At 45.6% G+C, this 19,111-nt stretch overlaps 1 long non-coding RNA gene across 1 annotated transcript in view; it reads left to right on the top strand.

Annotated features, from left to right (window-relative positions):
* Positions 1-2,510, top strand: part of LOC310708971 — a 103,011-nt gene extending 100,501 nt beyond the window's left edge. The window contains exon 3 of the long non-coding RNA XR_014527273.1: positions 2,460-2,510. This is a non-coding gene — a long non-coding RNA (uncharacterized lncRNA). The remainder of the gene's footprint in view (positions 1-2,459) is intronic.
* Positions 2,511-19,111: the final 16,601 nt, after the last annotated feature.

Raw genomic sequence — 19,111 nt, 5'->3', positions numbered from 1 at the left:
GTGTGATGACATCACTGGAGGCAACTGAAAATGAAGTCAGCTTGAATGAGTAAGTGAGCATTTTCTTGTGGAGTGCCCAAAAGTCATTGAGAAAGCGAGGCGCTTTTTCAGCGCTGTCAAAACTGTGTGGAAAATGATGAGTAATTTTGCCTGAGCTTTACCATAAATACAAAATAGCTAGAGGACCTCCCATGCTGCCTCTCTCCCTCTCCTTTATTATTTGTTTGCTATAATGCATGTAAAATTCCTCTTCATCCACAAGTGGTTTGCAAGGAAATATATTATTATTTTTAATTAAAGCAACAACAAGAAGTTATAACCATTCAAGATGAAAAATAAATCTAAAAAACCAACAGGCAAAAAAAAGTCATCAGAAGGGAATGCAGTCAAAGGAGAGCAGCAAGAGCAAAAATAGCTAGTTAATCTATTTGCTATAGCAGCCACAGTGGGGAAAGTAACAGGCAAAGGTAGTCATGTTAGTCCATAAGAAAAAAACCCAAGTCCAATATCCACGGTTGGGCAATATCTGAAGTTGTTGACCAATTGTGGATTTTTATGAAGATTTTGGTTTTGATAAACACACATGTACACAGACACAAGAGCACATTCCCTGAAGAAAGAGAGGGGAATCTATGCTGTACTTGTGTCCTGCACTGCAGATCCTGAATTGAGAAGGAAGCTGGACTAGATCACTTCCAAGCTAGATGTCTTTATTTCGCATTTCTTTCTCACATTTTCCTCTAAGAAGCTCATGGTTCTTCCCCTCCACCCTGAATCCTCACAACAACCCTCTGAAGTAGGTTAGGCCGAGAGGCAGTGCTTGGCCCAAAGTCACCCAGTGAGCTTCATGGCCAAGAGGGGATTTCAACCCCAGTCTCTCCCAGGTCCAACTCTAAGTACTACATGACGCTGCCAACTCTATCTGAAGAGTATGTATCTGAAGAAGTGTGCATGCACATGAAAGCTCATACCAATAACAAACTTAGTTGGTCTTAATAATAATAATGATAACAATAACAATAATAATAATAATAATAATAATAATAATAATAATAATAATAATAATAATAATTTATTATTTATACCCCGCCCATCTGGCTGAGTTTCCCCAGCCACTCTGGGCGGCTCCCAATCAGTGTTAAAAACAGTACAGCGTTACATATTAAAAACTTCCCTGAACAGGGCTGCCTTAAGATGTCTTCTGAATGTCAGGTAATTATTTATCTCTTTGACATCTGATGGGAGGGCGTTCCACAGGGAGGGCGCCACTACCGAGAAGGCCCTCTGTCTGGTTCCCTGTAGCCTCACTTCTCATAATGAGGGAACCGCCAGTGTCCGGGCTGAACGATGGGGGTGGAGACGCTCCTTCAGGTATACAGGACTGAGGCCGTTTAGGGCTTTAAAGGTCAGCACCAACACTTTGAATCGTGCTCGGAAACGTACTGGGAGCCAATGCAGATCTCTCAGAACCAGTGTTATGTGGTCCCGGCGGCCTAAGGTGCTACTGGAAGGAATTTTTTTATGTTGTTTTGACTACAGCAGACCAACACGGCTACCTACCTGTAACTGCCAACTCTATGATTCTGATAGGAGAAGCCCATCATGGTGTTGCGTTTGTGAACACCTAGAGGTATTTGGTTGGTGTTGATAGCAGCATGATGAACTAGATGGATCTTGGACTGATCCTGCAAGACAGTCCTTACTAAATAATAATAATAATAATAATAATAATAATAATAATAATAATAGATTATTTGTACCCCGCCCATCTGGCCGGGCCTCTCCAGCCACTCTGGGCGGCTTCCAACAAAGATTAAAAATACATTAAAATGCCACATATTAAAAACTTCCCTGAACAGGGCTGCATTCAAATGTCTTCTAAATGTCAGGTAAGGGATGCGGGTGGCGCTATGCGTTAAACCACAGAGCCTAGGACTTGCCGATCAGAAGGTCGGCAGTTCGAATCCCCGTGATAGGGTGAGCACCTGTTGTTCTGTCCCTGCTCCTGCCACCCTAGCAGTTCAAAAGCACGTCAAAGTGCAAGTAGATAAATAGGTACCTCTCCAGCGGGAAAGGTAAACCGCGTTTCCGTGCGCTGTTCTGGTTCACCAGAAGCGGCTTAGTCATGCTGGCCACATGACCCAGAAGCTGTACGCTGGCTCCCTCGGCCAATAAAGCGAGATGAGTGCTGCAAGCCCAGAGTTGGCCATGACTGGACCTAATTTTCAGGGGTCCCTTTACCTTTACCTTTTAAATGTCAGGTAGTTGTTAATCTCTTTGACATCTGATGGGAGGGCGTTCCACAGGGCGGGCGCCACTACTGAGAAGGCCCTCTGCCTGGTTCCCTGTAACGTGGCTTCTCACAGCAAGGGAACCACCAGAAGGCCCTCGGAGCTGGACCTCAGTGTCCGGGCAGAACAATGGACGTGTAGACGTGCCTTCAGGTATACTGGACCGAGGCCGTTTAGGGCTTTAAAGGTCAGCACCAACACTTTGAATTGTGCTCGGAAACGTACTGGGATGTACGATGACAATAAAAAAACAGGGTTAGGTCAAACTGATATTTTTTGCAGGATGGGGCAGTTGGAACAGCCTTTATTTAATCCCCGGTTATTAGATTTTCTATCTCAAGTATAAGCAACGTTAAGAACAGCCCAGTATAGCCTGCATGAGTAATAAACAAATGCAACTGTTACATGCTGTTGCGGTTGCTCGAGAGTAACTAGGCAGGATTCCGACCTGCCTTTTATAGGCTTTATTTTGGTGCAAACTATTTACAGTGAAGGGCGTCACAAGCTCATGTCTGGCTCACTTGCTAGCAGAATCCGGGAGTGGTCTGTTTTTGTACCTCCCCCCACATAAAAGTTCTGTCACCCCCAGCCTTTTCCGCCCCTCCCTGAACCTCAAACTACTGCACATGATGGGTGACGGCAAGGGCGTGCCTCCCTCTTCTCCAGCTTGCTCAGGCATGGTGTTAAGGCTCTTACTAGCTTCCTCTGGTCCTTGTACCTCTTCTCCACTGGAGGTGGGGCTTCCCTCCTCGCCGGAAGAGGAACTGCTTCGCAAGATTTTCGGAGGCTTGCTGAAACACACCTGCCCCTCTATCTCTCGCCTCTGAGCCGATAGCAGTTCCCTGACGGCAACTAAATGGGAAAACACCATTACTCATTGGCTGCTGTGACTTCCAAGCAGAGAGAGCGAGAGGCAATAGGGATGGGGACATTCCAGCGTACCAGGAGGACTCATTCCCCAATAGCTGTGAGACTTTGCATGCACTGAAACAGGAGGGGAGAGCTGGCGGTTAGAAAGAAACTCTGGATTTAATAATCACGATACACAGCCAGAAATAATTAGAGACTTGAAGACTGGCAATCATAAATTACTTTTTTACAATAAGGCAACGAAGGCAGAGTTGCAGAGGTAATAGGAAAATGCAGCTCAAGCAGCGGAGTTCAAATGAAAGAGCTGAGGCCAAGTCCATCGCCTTAATTCCTACTCTGGGGGGGGGGGGGAGAGAGAGAGAGAGAGAGAGAGAGAGAGAGAGATGAAAGAAATTAAATAAATAAAAAGGCCAAGGAATAGACAAGCGTTTCCAGTGGACTGATTTTAATTGCATGTGATTTTTGTGCACCGCTAAGTCATACAGCAAAATAAGGAAAAGCTAAATGGGAGTTTATGCAGGTTGGGGATGCTCTGAGATGCATCAGACATTGGATGCACTGTCTTGTTCCAACTCTCTGTTAGAGGCTGTAGGAATGTGAACTAGGAACCTTATGGTCCTCGGCTAGGGTGAGCTGCCTAGGATTGTATGGCCCAGTTGGCACGTGATGGCAAGCGGATGATACCCAGCTCTACCTCTCTTTCAAATCAGAAGCAGTGAAGGCGGTGAAGGTCCTGTGTGAGTGCCTGGAGGCGGTTGGAGGATGGATGGTGGCTAATGGATTGAAGTTGAATCCTGACAAGACAGAAGTACTGTTTTGGGGGACAGGAAGCAGGCAGGTATGAAGGACTCCCTGGTCCTGAATGGAGTAACTGTGCCCCTGAAGGACCAGGTACACAGCCTGGGGGTCATTTTGGACTCACAGCTGTCCATGGAGGCGCAGGTCAATTCTGTGTCCAGGGCAGGTGTTTATCAGCTCCATCTGGTACGCAGGCTGAGACCCTACCTGTCTGTGGACTGTCTTGCCAGAGTGGTGCATGCTCTAGTTATCTCTTGCTTGGACTACTGCAATGCGCTCTGTGTGGGGCTACCTTTGAAGGTGACCCGGAAACTACAATTAATCCAGAATGCGGCAGCTAGACTGGTGACTGGGAGCGGCCGCCGAGACCACATAACACCGGTCTTGAAAGACCTACACTGGCTCCTGAGCACAATTCAGTGTTGGTGCTGACCTTTAAAGCCCTAAACTTTTAGAAGACATCTGAAGGCAGCCCTGTTTAGGGAAGCTTTTAATGTTTAATAGATTATTGTATTTGAATCTTCTATTGGAAGCTGCTCAGAGTGGCTGGGGAAACCCAGCCAGATGGGCGGGGTATAAATGAATTACTATTATTATTATTATTATTATTATTATTATTATTATTATTATTATTTAGTGAGAACAAGCAAATGTGCGGGAGAGTCACAACAGTATCCAGAACCAACCTATGGCTTGGCTTAGAAGAAGAAGAAGAAGAAGAAGAAGAAGAAGAAGAGGAGGAGGAGGAGGAGGAGTTTGGATTTTATATCCCGCCTTTCACTCCCTTTAAGGAGTCTCAAAGCGGCTAGCATTCTCCTTTCCCTTCCTCCCCCACAACAAACACTCTGTGAGGTGAGTGGGGCTGAGAGACTTCAGAGAAGTGTGACTAGCCCAAGTTCACCCAGCAGCTGCATGTGGAGGAGCGGGGAAGCGAAGCCGGTTCACCAGATTAGGAGTCTACCGCTCTTAACCACTACACCACACTGGCTCTCATTCTGTCCAAACCCAAGCTTGTTGTTTATCCCTCCCCAACAAACCTGGTTACAGCTGGTGGTTTGCCAGGGTGTAGCATGGGTTGCCAGTGTCCAGGACAGGGCAAGTCTTGTGCCCCCGGTGGACAGGGAAGTGGTCAGTCCCTTCGCCAGCCAGCATCTCATCAAAGGAGGCTCTCCTTGCAAAGGAGCTCTAACCTGGGAGCAGAGATAAGGCAGAGAAACACGAAGCCAGGATCACTGCTGTGTTGCCTCACCCTCCTTTTCTTATAGTGATGCACTTTGAGCAACGCACGTGGTTCTGGCAGTGCTTTCTCACCTTCCTCTTTCTCCCTCCTTCTTTGGGCGCTGGTGATGGCACACTCCCCCTCCCTCCCTCTCAGCCAGCCCAGGGCATGCACAGGGATCTCATAGCTGGCAACAACAAGTTGGCACTGCCACCGTTCCGAAGGCCCAGCCCACCGTGGCTTTTCTCCCTGTGGCTCCAGCCTTGATGAAGGAGCCTGTCGTGGGCGTGCCTGATTGTGCCCTCTTATAATTTTGCTCCCGGGGCCATGCTACACCACAGGTTTAGACATAATTCTAACCCAAACCATGGGTTATCTCTGGGTAGCACAGCAGCAGCAAGACCAAAAGAGGAGAGCAATTGCCATAACCTCCATTCCAAGAACCTGTACATTTGCATGTCAAGCCATGGTGGGGTGTTTTTTTGTTTTGTTTTTTTGCAACTTCGTTTTACTGATTGCTGTTTCCTGATGGTCATTGCATTGGTTTTAACCGTGCTTCACTTTCAGCACAGAGAGGTAAAACGAAATAAAGTTATACCTCGGGTTAGAGACGCTTCAGGTTGCGTTTTTTCAGGTTATGGACTGCTGAAACCCGGAAGTACCGGAACGGGTTACTTCCGGGTTTTGGTGGTCGTGCATGCGCAGAAGTACTAAATTGTGCTTTGTCCATGCACAGACGCGCCAAATCGCAACTCGCGCGTGCACAGACGTGCAGCTGCGGGTTGCGAACGCGGCGGGTTGCAAATGCGCATCCCGCACGGATCACGTTTGCAACCCGAGCATCCACTGTAAGAAAAATGTAGAATATATATCATTGTCCCCATAATGCAGGTGAGCAGAGTGAGAGAAGGTGGGTTCATGGCAGAGATAAGAGTCAAGCACAACTTAAGTAAAGCTTTCATTGGGGGCTTTCTGACTCCCTTCTGAATCCTTCAGTCATTAGGATTTGCCATTTCTTTTTTTAAAAAAACAAGAGTCGGACATTCTCCTTTCAGAACTTGTTTAATAGGCCACAAGCAGAAATATCCCTGTATTGATCATTCTTTGGAAGAGTCTTTTCTTGGATAGCTTTCGTTTTATATTAGCCCTTGGCTGTACTGCAGGGGCTGCGTCTTACAGATGCTAATTTTTATAGGAAGGGGAGTGAGTTCAGACAACACAATTTAATCTTTAAAAAGGGTCATTAAAACCACACACATCCTTCAGAACATATGGGGAGGGGGAGAAATAAAATGCTTGCTAAATTGCACAGGACAAAATCAGCAAGCAAAACAATTTTTCAAGAAAGTTTGCAGCAGCTCGTGAAACTACCCAGCATGGTCACGCAATTTCCTGCAGAACTTACATACTGCTATCACCATCTGAAGTGTCCAACCTCTTTAATTCATTATCATGGGGGGTAGGAATGTCAATCATGCATCTATTTCCTTGCATGGAGCTTCTGCCTCCTTTGAAAATACAGGGCAATCTGCAGGAATTCTGCAGCTTCATTTAGAGTATATCTGGCCTTGGAGTGCAAAATAACAATAAGTGTTCTTTCTCCCAAAAAAACCATACACAAAGCAATTAAATAGTTGTACAATAGGTTAACCCTAGATTGTAAATGGAGAGCTTTAGAATAATACCCAAGAAAATACTCAGAAGATTAGATCCCCAGTCCACTGTCTGGTTCGAAAGTTCATGACTTAAAGATTGGAGCACTGAGTGGTGATTTGCATGTGTGAATGAGGAATCACAGAGCTATCACTGTCGTATATCCTGATGTCAACTCTAATGCAATGCTTTTTAATGGAGCTGGACCACACATTCAGCTTGAGCAATCAAGTAAAAGGATATCTCAAATATATAGGAATAGGGGAAACAGTTGTGACTTGGAAGGAGAGATAGGCACTGGAAAATATCTTAATCAGGCTTCCCCCTCCTATTAAATAATAATAATAAACCCATAGGGCGATCACTAGCAATGGGAAAGATATTTGCTTCGGTTCACAATTTAATGTGAATCGAATTTCCACTTCCGGAAAATGCGGAATGCAAAACACAGCTGTCCTTCAAAATGCACACTCGTTCAACATTTGAGATGCAGTTCTCCAACCAAAAGAGAAAAAAGAGTAAAGCATATATTAGGAGAAAGTGTGCATAAAATTGATATATCCGTGCAAATAACATACAAAAATGCATAATATTAGGGGAAACTGCTTGCAAAAATGTGTATATTGGGAGGCATGTACACTAAAATACTGGAGGGTTTTGGGGGAGAATAAACTGAACCTAAGACTTGGAAAATGAGCAAGAGAAACGGAAACTGACTGATTTCTGTACCCCATTGTAGAATTTATTTTATGTTATCAACCACCTGCTTCCTGATTAATCAGATTCAAATAAACTGATGAAAAACTCAATATAGATGTTTTAGATGCTAATATATTGACGTGAATGTTCGGCTGGTGAGTATTCTTCCAGTGACTTGTTTTCAAATGGGGTACTTTAATAAATGAATTCCACCTCCTGTTTTGGTAAGGAAAACACTTCTTTAACACTTCAGTTAAATGTTCCGTTTTAAAAAAACACACTATCCAAGCCAGAGGTACTAGTTTCCTTACAATATGTTACTGCCTTCCTATTAACCCTGCAAGGCACTCCTTTAGGACTGACTAGAGTTAAGTTCTGACCTGCTCTGGGAAACCAGGAAAATGCTAGCTGCTTTAGGATGTGCATTAGAGATTGTCTCGTTGAGAAATCTGATCCTCCTTAGCCATTTCTCAAAGTAAACCCAGAACACGAAGTTCCCCTGAAATAATACCAAACAATGAGAAAATAAGCAGCGTGGCATTTATTTTCGCTGGTGTCTCCTAGTGAAAAATGAATGCTTCTGAACACCTGGTGATTTGTTGTATAAATGTTAACATTTGCCCGAGTCCCCGATTTGGCTTCCAGCGGAGGTGCTCATTGCTCACTGTTGCACTGCTGTATGTGATTCAGCCTCATTAAGTAGCACTTTTTCTCCCTGCAGGCCGCACCATAAATCTGAAACAAACCCTTCCCAGCAAATCCTGCCATGGATATTTCACAGAAAGTCTCCAAACCGAAAAAGGGGGATGTGGACCCCCAGCAGGTCAGACAGCACGGATTTCATTGCAAACTCTTGAGCTGCCTCTGCCACAGATAACTTGGGGCATCAGAGTGCTGGATCACACCAAAGGTCCCTTGTGTTGAACCAAAGGTGAACTGTTCCAGGAGTTCTGCAAACACCATCTTGGTAGTCAAGATAACCCCATAATTAATTGGTGGTAGTTGTAACAATGAACTCCTATATACTTATATTCACTTGCATTGATGTAAGCTAATTGGCTTGCTTTGATGCTACCCTGATAGCACAAATATAAGATGGGGGACACCTGGCTTCCTAGCAGTACATGTGAAAAGGATCTAGGGGTCTTAATAGACCACAAGCTTAACATGAGTCAACAGTGTGATGTCGCAGCATAACAGAAATGCTATTCTAGGCTGCATCAACAGAACTACAGTGTCCAGATCAAGGGAAGCAATAGTACCACTCTATTCTGCCTTGGTAAGACCACACCAGGAATACTGTGTCCAGTTCTGGGCACCACGATTTAGGAAGGATGTTGACAAGCTGGAATGTTTTGCTGGGGAGGGCAACACCTGTCTGAAATCTTGGAGCGCTGTGGCCAGCCATTGTAGGTAGTTGTAAACTCAGAAGTTCTATTTAAACTTAAGTGGTATGCAAATTTGGTGAAATAAATAAATACACCATGACAATTAGGAAAACAGCCAGTATGGTGTCAGTATGTGGAGCCTCTGTCCTGTAATCCTATTTAGGCCCAGCCTGAGTCTCGGTTTACACCAAATGATGTTATCTCTGAACCACACCAACTTACCCCCAAACTGTTGGGCAGGTAAGGTTGCAGTTCCAAAGATGAACTGGGAACTTACAGTGAGGCGACGACCCTGATCAGCTGATATGTTATAAGGGGATCCTTCATATTTTGGCTCCTCAGATGCAAACGTAAGAGATGGGCCAGGGCGTCTGGTGCGTTCTTCAAGCAACATTGACTATCTCATTGCCAGTTCCCCCATACTAAGCAAATGGGAGCCTGGTCTGGTGTGGCAGTAATGAGTTCTCATTGCCTGAAGTTTTGCGACTGCATTAGAGGTTATTCAAACATTTTTGCCATGGGCAAAATTGAAAAAGGCTTCATTTAGTACTGCGATTCCGATGGCAAATTCCAGCCTTTGTGTGAAATTAGAGTGGAATGATCGCCCGTCCTTCTCTTGATTATGTCACTAAGAACTTCGTACAATGTTTCATTAAGTCATTAACAACAAAAAAGATCCAAAAACTTCCTGAAAAATTCCTCCTGCTGGGTAGGATTTTGTTTTGTTGTTTTGCTTTCTATCATCAAAGGCTTCAGCCCATAGTTCTTTAAAGCGAAATCTTGTCCATATCAAATGATGAATTACATTCAACTGGAAGCTCTAGGCAGGCCTTAGATTGTTGGCTTGTGCTTATCCTCATTACCATCTTTCATGGATGATATTGTTGGCTTCCTTTCACCACCATTATCTCTTTGCCCTTGATAACCTCCTTGACATTGTTGCGGTGATATTTTCTTAGCCCTCTTGGCCCCTCTCGTTTGCTGTCACGAGCGAGGTTCACAACGAATATTTCTCCTGTCCCATGCGACGGCTAATAATGTCTTTGTCTTAATTGCTAATTGTGTCTTATTAGCGAGGTACTTGGAGGAGAACACCTCATTTCAGAATGCTTCAGCAAAACAGCTCACTCTAGGATCTGCAGTGATTTGTCCAGGATCTGCAGAGTCGAGATCTGCAAGGACAAAGGAAGCTGGAGACTCTTCCTGGTGCTCCTGAGATTATGGGACATCTTAAGGGAATGTGACAAAATCAGGAGAAGAGCCATTCTGGATGGAGACAACTTGGGTTCAAATACCAGGCCATGAAGAGGAGGATAACAGAACCATAGGATTATAGAGTTGGAAGGGACCATGAAGGCCATCTATTCCAACCCCATGCAATGCAGGGATCTTTTGCCCAATGTGGGGCTCAAGCCCACAGCCCTGAGATTAAGAATCTCATGCTCTAGCACAGGCTTCCTCAACCTTGGCCCTCCAGACTACAATTCCCATCATCCCTGACCACTGGTCCTGCTAGCTAGGGATCATGGGAGTTGTAGGCCAAAAATATCTGGAGAGCCGAGGTTGAGGAAGCCTGCTCTAGCAACTGAGCTATACACTCAGTAACAAATGTCCATGCTTTACTGGCAGAAGCTCCCTGGCTGAATCTCTGGCAACTCTAGGCAGGGCAAGGAGAGCACCTTGCAGAGGTGGATTTAGGTCAGCATGGCTGGTTCCCCAACACCAGGTGCCAAGCCAAGGGGGGCACTGCAGGGTGTCACAACTATGATGCAGTACCCATGCAGAACAGAAGGAAAGAGGTGACAGGCACTGAATTTTGGCCTCACAAAGGGCACCTCTGAAATGTGAAGGACCAAAGCCTGCCCCTGCCCCTTGCCTGCTGTTGTTGTTGTTTAGTCATTTAGTCGTGTTCGACTCTTCGTGACCCCCTGGACCAGAGCACGCCAGGCACTCCTGTCTTCCACTGCCTCCCGCAGTTTGGTCAGACTCATGCTGGTAGCTTTGAGAACACTGTCCAACTATCTTGTCCTCTGCCGTCCCCTTCTCCTTGTGCCCTCAATCTTTCCCATAAGGGTCTTTTCCAGGGAGTCTTCTCTTCTCATGAGGTGGCCAAAGTATTGGAGCCTCAGCTTCAGGATCTGTCCTTCCAGTGAGCACTCAGGGCTGATTTCCTTCAGAATGGATAGGTTTGATCTTCTTGCAGTCCATGGGACTCTCAAGAGTCTCCTCCAGCACCATCATTCAAAAGCATCAATTCTTCGGCGATCAGCCTTCTTTATGGTCCAGCTCTCACTTCCATACATCACTACTGGGAAAACCATAGCTTTAACTATACGGACCTTTGTTGGCAAGGTGATGTCTCTGCTTTTTAAGATGCTGTCTAGGTTTGTCATTGATTTTCTCCCAAGAAGCAGGTGTCTTTTAATTTCATGGCTGCTGTCACCATCTGCAGTGATCATGGAGCCCAAGAAAGTAAAATCTCTCACTGCCCTTGCCTGATACCCTGGAAAACTGCTGCCAGCCAGTGTAGACAATACTGAGCTAGATGAACCAGTGGTCTCACTTGACCTAAGGAAGCTTCCCAGTAGGGGAGTCAGGAGAACCCCTAGAACAGCGCATTGCAGGGAGGAGAGGTCACTCAATCAGACAAGCCAGAAATGCTTGCGCTGATGGAATGGTCAAATTTAGCATGAGGCTGAACATGGCTGTCTTTAGCCAGGGGTGTAAGGGGTGTGGGGCATCCTGGCACTGAATTCTGGGGAGTGCCAGGTGCCCGCCGCTAAAGCTGCCTAAGCTCTTAACTATCTACCTGTTATGAAATAATAAATAATTTTGATCAAGCTAGAAAAACAAAATACATATATACCTAGGTATTACCAAAATGTATACCTACTGCTTCACTAAAGGACTTTCCACTTTGTGCGCTCATTTACCAAAGATGCGCCGCGCCAGTGGCAGCGCTTGTCATTCACAACAGCGCCGTTTGTCAGACTCAACAACGGCGCTTGTCATTCTCAACGGCGCAGTGCATGCAAAATTAACTAAATTTGGTGGTGCTGGGCAGATCTTTGCACCCCAATGGTGCATATGCTAAAAACGGCCCTGAGGCTGAATTCCTCCTTTTGTTTTCAAATTGCCTTCAAGCTGCTAAGAGCTATTTTTTAAGCCAACATTCACATCATACAGTCTTACGCCACCTTACCAATCAGTTTGTTAGGGGTGCTGAGAATTGTTAGGCACCTTAAATGAACAACAGTCCCAGGGTCCTTTGGGAGAAGCCACGATGGTTAAAGTTGTATACGAGTGCTTTAAATGCATGGTATGGATATGGCCATATATTAAGTGGGAACTAATTTGCTTTAAACAAACACACATCTGGACAGCGACAAGTTCCCTATCAGAGAACTGGAGAACTCAACATTTGCAGCAAAAAAATCTGGGCATGTGACACAATAACTTAACGATTTTCATATGAATGAAGCTCATGGCCAGAGCAAAGGCTCAAAGAAACTTGCTGCCATGGAAGTATTTTTAACTATATGGAGACATCGAGGGTGCAATCATCTTTAAGTGGAGCTAGTGGTTTCAACAACCTCAGATATGCAGATGACACAACCTTGATGGCAGAAAGTGAAGAGGAATTAAAGAACCTTTTAATGAGGGTGAAAGAGGAGAGCGCAAAATATGGTCTGAAGCTCAACATCAAAAAAACGAAGATCATGGCCACTGGGCCCATCACCTCCTGGCAAATAGAAGGGGAAGAAATGGAGGCAGTGAGAGATTTTACTTTCTTGGGCTCCATGATCAGTGCAGATGGTGACAGCAGTCACGAAATTAAAAGACGCCTGCTCCTTGGGAGAAAGGCGATGGCAAACCTAGACAACATCTTAAAAAGCAGAGACATCACCTTGCCAACAAAGGTCCGTATAGTAAAAGCCATGGTTTTCCCAGTAGTGATGTATGGAAGTGAGAGCTGGACCATAAAGAAGGCTGATCGCCGAAGAATTGATGCTTTTGAATGATGGTGCTGGAGGAGACTCTTGAGAGTCCCATGGACTGCAAGAAGATCAAACGCATCCATTCTGAAGGAAATCAGCCCTGAGTGTTCATTGGAAGGACAGATCGTGAAGCTGAGGCTCCAATACTTTAGCCACCTCATGAGAAGAGAAGACTCCCTGGAAAAGACCCTGATGTTGGGAAAGACTGAGGGCACAAGAAGGGGACGACAGAGGACAAGATGGTTGGGCAGTGTTCTTGAAGCTACCAGCATGAGTTTGACCAAACTGCGGGAGGCAGTGGAGGACAGAAGTGCCTGGCGTGCTCTGGTCCAGGGGGTCACGAAGAGTCGGACACGACTAAACGACTAAACAACAACAACAGTGGTTTCTGTCAGTTTTGATACTGAAGCAGAGTTATTTGAAGACAATGTTAGGGGGACTGCTGCTCAAAAGGAATGCCAGGCCAAAATTCCTGTTTTAAAGTCGGCAATCATGGAGGCCTTGGGCCACATTCACACCAAGTATTGAAAACACCACCCACTTAAACAGCTATGGCTTCCCCCAAAGAATTCTGGGAGCTATATTTTGTTATGGTTGTTAGGAGACCTCTGTTCCATTCTCCAAGTGTCCCTATTTTCCTGGGACAGTCCTGGATTTACAGAAGCCATCCCGGTTTCTGACTTGATCCCAGAATGTCCCGCTTTCCCTTAGGACGTCCCTATTTTCATCAGAGAAATGTTGGAGGGTATGTAGTTTTCTGGCCCCCGAGCCATCTGAAGGCAGCCTTGTATAGGGAAGTTTTTAAATAATTTTTTATTATGTTTTTATATATACGTTTATATATACGTTAGAAGCCACCCAGAGTGGCTGGGGCAATCCAGTCAGATGGGTGGAGTAGTAAAAGGTAAAGGACCCCTGATCATCCAGTCATGACTAACTCTGGGGTTGCGGTGCTCATCTCACTTTATTGGCTGAGGGAGCCAACGTACAGCTTCCAGGTCATGTGGCCAGCATGACTAAGCCTTGCAAACCAGAGCAGCGCACGAAAAAAAATGCTGTTTACCTTCCCGCTGGAGCGGTACCTATTTATCTACTTGCACTTTGACATGCTTTCGAACTGCAAGGTTGGCAGGAGCAGGGACCGAGCAACGGGAGCTCACCCCGTCGCGGGGATTCGAACCGCCGACCTTCTGATTGGCAAGTCCTAGGCTCTGTGGTTTAACCCACAGCGCCACCCACGTCCCAGTTGGGGTATTATTATTATTATTGACATCCCTGTTTTCATTGGAGAAATGTTGGGAGGGTCTGCAGAGCTACAGTTCCCAGAATTCCCTGTGAAGAAGGATTGACTGTTAAACCTCTTCAGCTCTATGAACTTTTCAAGGGAGATGAAGCTAACCACCCCAGCTACCTCAGGACCAAGGGTGCAGTGAATGTATGTTTATATCTTGTGTGTTTATGTGTAGGGGAGGCACCCAGAGGCTTCAATAACACCAGGGGAAGACATTGCACTTAATCCAGGGCAACACTGCACACACGGGCACTGCTTTGGCAACCCCTGTTCCAAAATAAGGGGGGGAATGTGTGTCTCGCACCATGCAAACAGACTGCATGCTTTACCTCTAACTCTCTGTCTCGGGAATAAGGTCCCCCCCCCGCCTCCCCCCCCAATCCACCCACCCCACCATCCCTTCGTCACTGAAGTAATTTATGTCCTCATTTGATTTTTGTTCTCCCACCAACAAAAGCCGACATCTCCAGCATCCAAACTACGGAGCTTCGCCTTATTGTTGAAGGTCATTGGCAAAAAGATAAATGCCCTCACACAAAAGGCGAATGGGGCTTGGAAAGATCATCCGGATTGAAATACACACTCTCTCCCCCCCAAAAAACCCTTTTTTATTTGTAAGTTGCCCTTTGTTTCTTATTTTATAGTATGATGGAGTAATAATCTTTTAAGCAAGAGCCCGGCAGTGTGGTAGCAAGTGCATAATGAACACACAATGGGAGATTAGACTGTTAAAACCTTTTGTCAGGCTAAATTCCCTTTCATTGATAACCCATGAGCCCCGATGGGTTATTGTTCAAAAGCAAAGGTGGTCAATAGAGTATTCCCCCCACCCCAGTCCTCAAAAGCCAAGAGAAATATCCAGAACTTCAAACTATCTTGTGCTTACGCAGATTCACAAAGAGAGCAAAGGATTCCCTGAGCGATAATGACCAGCATATTTATATCATACTTCAGGTGCTGAAAAATAAAACCTGCCTCCTGATTTTGCCACCTTTGGAGCACAACGCCAAGGTGTGGGTGGCATTCCAGCAATTTTTGAGGGGGTGGGGAAGAGGGTGGACCAGATCACAAGCCAAATGTCAGTAGCGATGGTGCTCCCAACCCCATCTGAAACATCCTTAGGATCGCAACTATTCTGAGTTCCAATCTCGCCATCTATCTTCCTCCAGTCCTGTGACCGGGGGAAAAGATCTCTGTACATGAATCGTGTACATAAGACACATCCCTGTAAGTTTAATTCTCCTGGTAATAGGACTACTACAAGCAGCAACCACAATAACCTAGGAGCATCACCTTTCTGCTCTTTGATGCATAGGAATATGCCTCAAATAATTGGTCACTATTGTCTGCAATGGCTGGGTTTTACACCATTGTACTGTTGAGAATGTATTAACATGGTCTGTGTGTGTGGTTTGGGAGCTGCACGGTCAGGGGAAAAACAATGCTGTCCAGGGTTGTAAAGACTGCGGAGAGAATAATTGGGTGCACTCTTCCCACCTTGGATCAAATCTATGCTTCCAGGTGCCATAAGAAAGCTGCAGAGATAGTGCAGGGTAGTGTGCACCCCGGAAATGATCTCTTTCAGCTTCTACCTTCTGGAAGAAGGTACAGGGTTATAAAGACTAGGACTAGCCGCCTGAGAAACAGTTTCTATCCAAATGCAATTTTGGTTTTAAACGCAGTGTAAGGTAGTCTCTAGGGGACGCGGGTGGCGCTGTGGGTTAAACCACAGAGCCTAGGGCTTACTGATCAGAAGGTCGGCGGTTCAAATCTCCGCGATGGGGTGAGCTCCCATTGCTCGGTCCCAGCTCCTGCCAACCTAGCAGTTTGAAAGCACATCAAAGTGCAAGTAGATAAATAGGTACCGCTCCGGCGGGAAGGTAAACGGCGTTTCCGTGCACTGCTCTGGTTCGCCAGAAGCGGCTTAGTCATGCTGGCCACATTACCCAGAAGCTGTACGCCGGCTCCCTCGGCCAGTAAAGTGAGATGAGCGCCACAACCCCAGAGTTGGCCACGACTGGACCTAATGGTCAGGGGTCCCTTTACCTTTTTTAAGGTAGTCTCTATGGGAGTATATTGTCTTTAATTATGGGGTATCAGAGTTTCTAGGGGATTAACCGGGCTGGGATAGCAGGCTTGTTGGTTTTTGAATGTCTGGTGTAGTTTTTTTCAATTTCGTTGTTCTGTATGGGACAATGACAATAAAGATTATCGTATTGTACACAAGGGAGTCACAGCCCCACCTGGAAATGCCAGAGATTGAACCTGGAACTTGCTGCAGGGAAGGTTTATATAAAGCAGGCCTCTGCATTGCAGCTTCCCCTTCTCACCTGAGCTTCCCATCCTTCCTTACCTTCCTCCCCTTCTGATGGTCCTTCCAGTGTCCCACCCAACACCTGTCTCTCCTTTCAACCCAGTGCCCTGTCCTGGACAACCCTGGATTGCTCAGGGTGGTCCAAGCCTGCCTTCAGCCAACTTAGCTGAAGCCTGGCTCCCATCCCCCACCCTCCGTTGAGAGCATTTCTGTTCAGGATTTGGGCAATTCTGGTGCAAGCAGAACCTGAGCCCAACAGCACTCTCCTACCTGCGATTCCTAGCACCTGATATTCAGAGGCACACTACCTCTGTCGATGAGATAGTTTTGATCCCAAGATAATAATACTAAATAATAATAATTTTTTATTTATACCCCACCCTTCCCGGTTCAAAAAACCACGATCAGGGTGGCTAACAGTAAATTCAAAACAATTGATGCAACAAAAAACAGCATAAAATACAATATAAAACGTGAATAACAATAAATTCAGGATTCAAACATCAATTTAGGGGGGGAAATCCATCCAATAAACATTAGATGATCACCAGGGCTAGCTGGCTAAATTAGTCCTATTTGGGCCAACGAGGAGACCAGGGGAGAATTAGCTGTGGGATCCCAGAGCGGGTAATCTTCATAAAAAGGGGATGAAGGGGAATAAAATATCAGGCTAAGTTCAAAATGAAAGCCAGGTGGAATAGCTCTGTCTTACAGGCCCTGCAGAAGGAAATTAAATCCTGCAGGGCCCTGGTCTCATGGGACAGAGCATTCCACCAGGTCGGAGCCATCACTGAGAAGGCCCTGGCTCTGGTGGAGGATAATCTGACTTCCTTAGGGCCTGGGACCTCTAAACTATGATTATTCATGGACCTTAAGGTCCTCTGTGGGGCATACCAGGAGAGGCGGTCCCGTAAATACGAGGGCCCTAAGCCACAAAGGGCTTTAAAGCTCTTCGTTGGTACATTGCCTCATTCGGTTCCCTCTCCTCTGGCCAAAAGTGAGGCCAGTCATGTACAGCGTCACATCCTGCACAAAGAATGGAGTGAAGATGGACTACTGTTTGCACAGCTCTTTGAAAGTGATAAGTGGTAAATGTGCTCAGCGCTATGATACTAGTCTCTTATGAATACAGTGAAAACAAATAACAGGGAGATAAAGCTGTGTGTTGTTCAACTTATGCTGACATGATTAAAAGCCTCTTCATTCCTCCGCCTCTTTTAAATCTTGTGTGTAATATGTTTAAAGTTCAATCTTGCCTATATATTTTAATGCTTTAGCATTTCAGTGGCTTAGAGGTTGTCGTGGTGGCAGACTGCTGATCCAAAGGTATTAGGGCTGAGCAGTTCACTTCCACTATGACCCTAAGACCAAAAGCGTCTAGGAGCTGGGGATAGATGGATGGACCTGTCTGTTCCTGGCGTGTGTCAGTTTTGAGTATGTTCATTGAGAAGTCCTTTCCACCCTGTTTCCGTAGTTATCAGAATTTTTCCTTTAAAAAATAAACATTTGAAGATTTGCATTTAAATCTATTTTCTGGAATCCATTTTGTCACCAGATACTCATTTATAAATACATTTTATCCAAAAATATGCATTTTGGTACTTAAAAGAAAAGAATTCTGGGCTGAGTACTGCATTGCAAAATTCAGAGATGTGCAAAATCTGAAGGTTAATTACATTCCAGTCTGCGTGTTCCTCATATTGGAATGGCACTGCTCAACAATTAGTTTCTGGGCTCAATTCAAAATTCTGGTTTTGACCTATAAAGCCTTATGCAGCTAAGGACCCCAATACCTCAAGGACTGCCTCTCCCCATTTGAGCAGACCCAGGCCTAGTGATCATCATCTGAGTCCCTTCTTTGTGCGCCACATTCATGGAAGATCCAGAGGGTGGCAAAATGAGACTGGGCCTTTTTAGTGCTGGCTCCCTACTTGTGGAATGCTCTCTCCGGGAAGGTTTGCCTGGTGTCATCTTTATATACCTGTAGGCACCAGGCCTTTGGCTTTTAATTATCTGTGGTCTTTTTTGCATAGGTGGGATGCTTTGGTCCAGTTTTTTTTAGAAGCACAATTGTCTTTTAGACTTTTAAAATTTATTTTTAATGCTGGTTTTAATGCATGCATGTGTTTGTCTGCATGCTTATAATATTGTAAGGGACCAATTAACGTAATGAATAAAACACCAGAATTCACAAAGAACAAAGACCAGGCATCCCTTTGTGTATCGAGACCCCGTAACCACCCCCTTGTTGATTAATAAGACACAAGGACATGGATATTAAGTTAATGGGTATTGGTCACAGAATGTGAGCGGTATTGGCTTAGGCATTGGATTGACCCAACTATATCTGACTCCAGCCCGTCATGCAGGGATTCCAGTAAGGGTAAACCACTGGAAGGGGGAGCCCCATCAATGCAAACCAACTCAAGCTCCCCCAGGGTTCCCAATGGGGTCATGGAATGGCCCTAGCCCCGCCCCGGGCTTTGGACAAGATCCAAACCCCCGGATTCCTTTAATGGAATACCCTTAAGCTTGGAGGGGCAGGTGATGGCCACACCTCTCCTCCCCCATCATAAGATCAACCAATGCC

Source organism: Podarcis liolepis (assembly GCF_965112155.1).
Source record: "Podarcis liolepis genome assembly, chromosome: 6".
Taxonomy (NCBI): Eukaryota; Metazoa; Chordata; class Lepidosauria; order Squamata; family Lacertidae; genus Podarcis; species Podarcis liolepis.
This window is presented reverse-complemented; position numbering and strand designations above follow the sequence as displayed.